Here is a 6,238-nt window from a genome sequence, read left to right on the forward strand (position 1 = left end):
AGTTGCTGGAGTTCTGAAGTGGAGCCATGCCAAACGGGCCCTAAAGGGGTTCTTTAGTCCCGATTGGTGAGCCCCCCATCAGTAGCTGAGTTTTAGTCTTGGTTGGTGAACCTTTAGTCACGGATCAAATATTAACTGGGACAGAAGAGGGTGGGTGGAAGGTGAGTTCTCTACCAACCGGTGTTGCCAAAGCCGTGCCCGGAGAAGTAGCTGCTGGCGCATGAGTGTGGCGTAGCCGATTGTGGTGGTGGCGGTGAAGAGCTCGTCACAGCTGGAGTAGCACTCACCGAAGTCGGTGGAGGACTCGCTTGCATTGGTGAAGAGCTCGCTGGAGTTGGTGGCGACTCGGGGACTTGGGTAGGCACACTCGACGAAGAAGAGCTACCCACTCTCCCAGCTACCTCGAAGTGGACGTGATCGATGGTGAAGTCGTCACATGTTGGAGTCGAGGTGTCGTCCACCATCTTGCCCCACGCGCAACCTCACCCTTCGTCGAACATGTTTCTCGAAAGGGGGTTCTAGGACTGTTTCCATGGACTGCATGGGCATCAATTTAACAGTTTCCTCACCCTTTTACAGTACAGTCAGGTTCAACAGGTTGAATCAAATCTCAAAAAAAATAAATTAAAGAGTGCTACACATGATTTCTGACATGGATAAACATGTATAACATCAGTTACTGTGTGAATATGGACTGTAGTCCATCCGACAACATGAATGACTAATTGAATATGCATCTATTTGAAGAAATGAAAAAGTGGCCAGACAGTATGAACTATCCATCCGACAACATGAATGAATATGCATCTTAAGGGATGAATACATGGTTTACTTACACTGGAAATCTCAATCTCTAGCTCTGCCTGGAAAGAAGACCAATAGATATATTAGATAATGCAGTGCATTACAAATGGCTGAAATATAAAGTTACTGTTATTTTTTGACGGTACAGAGGAACAAAGCAGCAGCATAGAAGGTAGCTAGGCTGACAACTGCCTGAAGCATAAAAAACATGAAGTGTTGAAATTTCACATACCTCATGCATGGGCAACAATAGCTTTAAAAATGATGTTTTCATAAAATTGATGTTTACAATAACATTCAGGAAAGGCAATAGAAAACACCAGAGGGCAAAGGTGAAAAAGCAAAAGTATACATGCATGCCAGTTATTGATTTATTGAGTCAGAAGCAGGTCTATATAAAAAAAAAGTGTAACTGCCATACAAGTGATTTGCTTGGCTAATGCAGGGAGGATCACCAAAAGTGTATCTGTCCAGAGCCTATGTGTGATAGCCAAAACAAAACTATAGTACCTTGGAATTGTGCGTTACTATACATGAAAAACAATTATAGTATATGCTCATGCCTTCATCAAAGACATTATCGTGCCACTTAGTTTTTTTAGAAGAGATTGAAAGCACTAAGAATATTTTGCACAAAGTTCAGTACTTAAAACTTCCAATTGATAAAAGAAGCATCATTTTGGAACAAAGGCAGACCATTGGAAAATCAGCACTGACCTGTAACTAAAATCTGCCAGCCTTTCCTGGATAACAATCTGCTACTAAAGAAACAATCAAGGCACTTAACTGCGGAAATCAGGAGGCTCTTAGGCTGCCACCTGAATCAGAACATTTGTCCCAAAATTAGACATCTTAACTGAATTCTGTAATTTAGACATCTTAGGCTGAACTGGTTGGCTCTTAGGTTTCTTTTTTTGGTTGCCAACTTGCCATAGGTGTTAAAAGATGGAAATAGATTCTCAATGCTTCATTCGCTTTATTCAATTTAATACGTTGCAAAAAAAGGTATAACAAGTTACACGAATGAAATTTTTCATCTAAACTGGAATAAACAGACTGGCACTTCATATGGGACCTTCAGACCTTGTATATATCTTGCTGCTGTAATAAGCAGAGAAATGAACAGAGAACTATGCCTGAGATATTGAAGATATTTATTTGCTACAAACATCCAAATAATAAATATTAGGCAGCACTGCAAACGATATTATGAAAGATTAATTAGAATACTTATTTTATAAATTTTTAATTTGTAGTAGATAACACTTGATGCAAATATATAGCTATCCTTAGTAACAACCACTGCAAACGAGCACACTTCTGACTTCCATATGAGCATAGCAGTGAAGATACCAATTTTCTCTAGATACTTCAGGTTGTAACATACTTCTAAGATGAGATGTAGAAACGCTTGGCAGTAGCACGGAGGAGGGTACTTCTTTGCAATGAAGGTGAGTGTGGTCGTGCCCTGCACCTCATATCTCACAGGCTGGCCTAAATGAAGAAAAAAAAGAATAAACAGTAAGACTGATATATGATCTGCAGGCAACACTAAGTGACATAGATTACGGATAAATAAAGCAACCAGCAACTGGATGGGCTCTTTTCACCTTTGCTTTAAAAAGCACAGCATAAAGCTTAGAGTAAGACAACCACTAAATCCTCTGTTCGCTCTTCTCATCAAATTCAAGAACCAAGAGCCAATCCAGCCTTTACGTAACACTTAACCTACATAATTGAAAGAGCACCCAGTTTTGTATGAAAAATTTCAGCTTAACAAAAGATTTCAGTTTTGTAGCAAATGATTTAGTATGAGCTACTGCACTGGATATCATAAACAATGTTTAGTTGTGCATCCAATTAACCTGAATGTCACATCGTCCTCACTCTAACATGTATAACTATAACATGGACTATATTCCCACTGAATGGACGGTTTAAGAAAATGGGGACACAATTGCTGCTTTTCTCACCTACCTTCAGTCAAGCAACATGGACTGGGTTTTTTTTCTGGTCTCCCTAAAGAAATAGAGGAAGGGAATCCATTAATATTCATAAGAGCTTCAGCTAAACTAAATAGCATATGAAACTAAATATCTATATGGAACGTTGACTTGAAGTTAAGAGAAAAAAGCTTCTTTGTTAAACTCAAAGTCTCAAAATTATTCATACCTCTTGAAAGATGGCACTGCCTAGCATACATTTTGAGCAGCACTGCATCAATGCTGCCTGTCACTGGCAGCTCATACAGAACCCCATACCTGCACAACAAGAGAATTCCCATGAAAAAATGGCATATTTAACTACAATAAAGAAGATGCATCCATGTAACCTCTTACAACAAGAGAATTTCCATGGAGAATATTTACTGACTATCACATATGAAAAGCACGGAAGAAAATTATGTGATTCTCTGAGACCAGACAGAGGGATGATGTAGAAAAGGGACCTGCGAGATCAAGGGCACCACGTGTTGATAGTTGATACCCTGCCGCCTTGATGGAACCTTCACAAGCTAATTAGGTAAACCATGATTAGTGACACAAATAAACACCATGATATTGTATACTCATCAGAAGAGAAGTTGCATGGGAAAACGTAGAAAATTCCATTCTGCTGTTTGTCATTCTTGTTTATCTAGAGAAAATTGGTATCTTCACTGCTATGCTCATATGGAAGTCAGAAGTGTGTTCGTTTGCAGTAGTTGCTACTAAGGATAGCTATATATTTAACATGATCCAAGGAATGGATAAACAGAATTATACTATAATTGCTAGATAGTCATTGCCTTTATCATCTCCTGGACGGAATGGATAAACTCATCATTGCCACAACCAAGGACCCAGTGCTTTTGATTTCCCAGAAAACAGTAAACTTTAGATTACACTGAACTGAATGATTATACTCCAAATAAAGAATGATTTGGGGAATCAAACCTCAATTCCATCATCTCATGGATGAAATGGCCAGAAACTGCAAGACAAAACACAAGATATATATGAGGCACCATCATCTCAGGAGCAGTAAAAAATCCGATTGACTAAGAATAAAGGACCAGTTTCCGAGTTAATCTTCCCTGGAATAAAGAATAGAAGTACACAGGCATTAAGCTTCTATTTTCATAGTTAAAACCAAACAATCCGAGGTAGTCTCATATATGGCCTCAAACAAGAATGACAAAACAGCAGGAAAAGTGGAGGCTGCATGTAGACTTGCATCAAAAGTGGCTGCAGGCATCTTGTCCACTGGTTTTCTCTACAATTTTCTTCGCTTAAGCAAGCACTAATTTCCATTCTCTACAATTTTCTTCACTTAGAAATGAACAGAGAACTATGCCTGAGATATTGAAGATATTTATTTGCTACAAACATCCAAATAATAAATATTAGGCAGCACTGTCATGCTTTTTCTTTAAAAAAAATACAGGAAGTCATGCTTTTATAAATTTGTAAGGATTGTTGAGTGAACACAAGGCTAACAGTCTGGTAGAGTGTTGAATGCACAAGTTTACAAGTATAAAGAAAGAAACAAGCAATGGAGGACATTGTTGTACTGGTCCTCACAAGAGTACTGGTAATTCTCATTAAGAATGCAGTCAGAAATTCACCATGCATAGCCAGCATATATTATCTTTATCTATGTCACAGCTTCAGGCCTTCAGGGTATGCTAATGGTTGAAGGTGGGGAGGTAATCAGTCGCCAGGCATGGACATAATTATCTGCTTGCCGTCATCGGACAACAACATTCAGACTTCAGTGAATAGGGGGGAAAATCCAGATTACTGGTCCTACTTGTATTTTTCGAACTTTGAAAGCCACCCTCGTCTCTCCCCAGCTAAAATCAGGCCATCCTTCCTTATGCTCATATATTGCATAGGTGTAGAATCCTAAAGAACCCTGGAAATATTTGCTCCGTTTAATTCTCGTTCCTGTTCACCTCTTCTCGATGAATTGAACAGATGAGAATTAACAACATTAGGTGTTCTTTTGTCACATCAAATTTAGTAAATTGTAGGCATGTGTACAGACATGGGGCATAATGTATGGATCACCCTTGAACAGATAAGTTAATTGGTACGATTTAAATCACGCCTTCCATTGGAATGAAGTAGTCTGATACTGCATTCGAAACTATAGTCAACAAATTTCAAACTTCAAGGCATTAACTAACAAGCAAGTAGGGACGTCAAGCAAATTGGTTCACTCATTTTTTTCCAACACGTAGGAGGTAGGAAGTAGGCACGCAGCAAAAAGGTTTCCGACTTCCCGATCAATGCAAAGCTTACCAATGAGAAGAATGGAGGCTTACCTGGATGAGGCCGGGGTGGGTGCTGGAGACGGCGGCGGCGCCGGGGTCTGCGTGCTGGAGACGGCGGCGACGCCAGGGTGGAGTTGGAGGCGACGGCGGCGCCAGGGTTGGGTTGGATGCGACGGTGGCCCCGGTCTGGGACAGGAGACAACGTCGTCGGGGTGGGATTGGAGGCGTCGCCGGCCTCGGTGCGAATGCCGGAGACGACGGCGGCACCGGGGTGGGTGCTGGAGATGACGGCGTCCCCGGTCTGGGTGCTGTAGTCGACGGCGGCGGCGGGATTGGATCGGAGGCGAGGACGTCCCCGGTCTGCGTGCTGGAGGCGACGTTGCCGGCGGGGTTGGAGGCGACGGACGGCGGCTCGGTTTGGGGGCGATGCCAGGGTCGGCGGCGCAGGCGAGGCGGCGGAGGTGGATGCGTGTGGTATCGGGCCTCAATCGGAGGGACGCCGCGTGGGCGTGGGAGCGGAGTGACGGCGGGGGTTTATCCCGATGATCAACGGCAGAACGGGAAGCGCGGGGTGGGATGAGGCCGACGCGGACGGCGCGGGGTGGGGCGAGGCAGACGGATCGATCGGAAGAACCACCGACGTACGGATTGGTTTCTTAAGAGCAACTCTAAGAGTATACTAAACAATTCTTCCCCAAAACTATGTATTGGGGGTTCTCCTAAAAAAATTTTCCCCCAAAAACATATTAGTCCACAGCAGATCGCTAATAAATAGCCCCCAATATTTCAAACACAGGCCACGTCATCGTATTGGGCCCATCGGAAGGGACACGCGGGCGTGCGGGAATCAGGATTGGGGGAGGAACGCCAACGCTAAAATATACGCGGTGGTAGGCTGTTTTTTAGCGTCGTTAAAAAATTGGGGAAGGTTTAGGTGGATTGTTGGAGTTCATTTTTTCTCTCTTTTTTCCTAAAAAAGGTATTGGGGGTAAGATTAGCAGCCTCTTGGAGTTGCTCTAAGGGGTGTTTAGGAGCACTCCACTCCAAATTTTTTAGCTTCACTCCACCAACTCCACCACATTGCAGCTCCACTCCACCGATTCCAAAAAAATACCAGAGCTGTCCACATGTTTGGCAAAATGCATAGATCCAGCTTCGGAAATAGAAGATCGTGCT

At 42.6% G+C, this 6,238-nt stretch overlaps 1 long non-coding RNA gene across 1 annotated transcript; it reads right to left on the reverse strand.

The window, feature by feature from the left end:
• LOC101755095 lies at positions 1-5,637 on the reverse strand. The gene is made up of 7 exons (XR_215636.4): positions 5,114-5,637; positions 3,741-3,777; positions 3,254-3,319; positions 2,977-3,065; positions 2,782-2,823; positions 2,415-2,532; positions 1-2,298 (listed from the first exon to the last, which is right to left on the reverse strand). It is a non-coding gene; the product is annotated as an uncharacterized LOC101755095 (long non-coding RNA).
• Between the last annotated feature and the right edge of the window lie 601 nt (positions 5,638-6,238).

This window comes from Setaria italica, chromosome VIII (assembly GCF_000263155.2).
Source record: "Setaria italica strain Yugu1 chromosome VIII, Setaria_italica_v2.0, whole genome shotgun sequence".
Taxonomy (NCBI): domain Eukaryota; kingdom Viridiplantae; phylum Streptophyta; class Magnoliopsida; order Poales; family Poaceae; genus Setaria; species Setaria italica.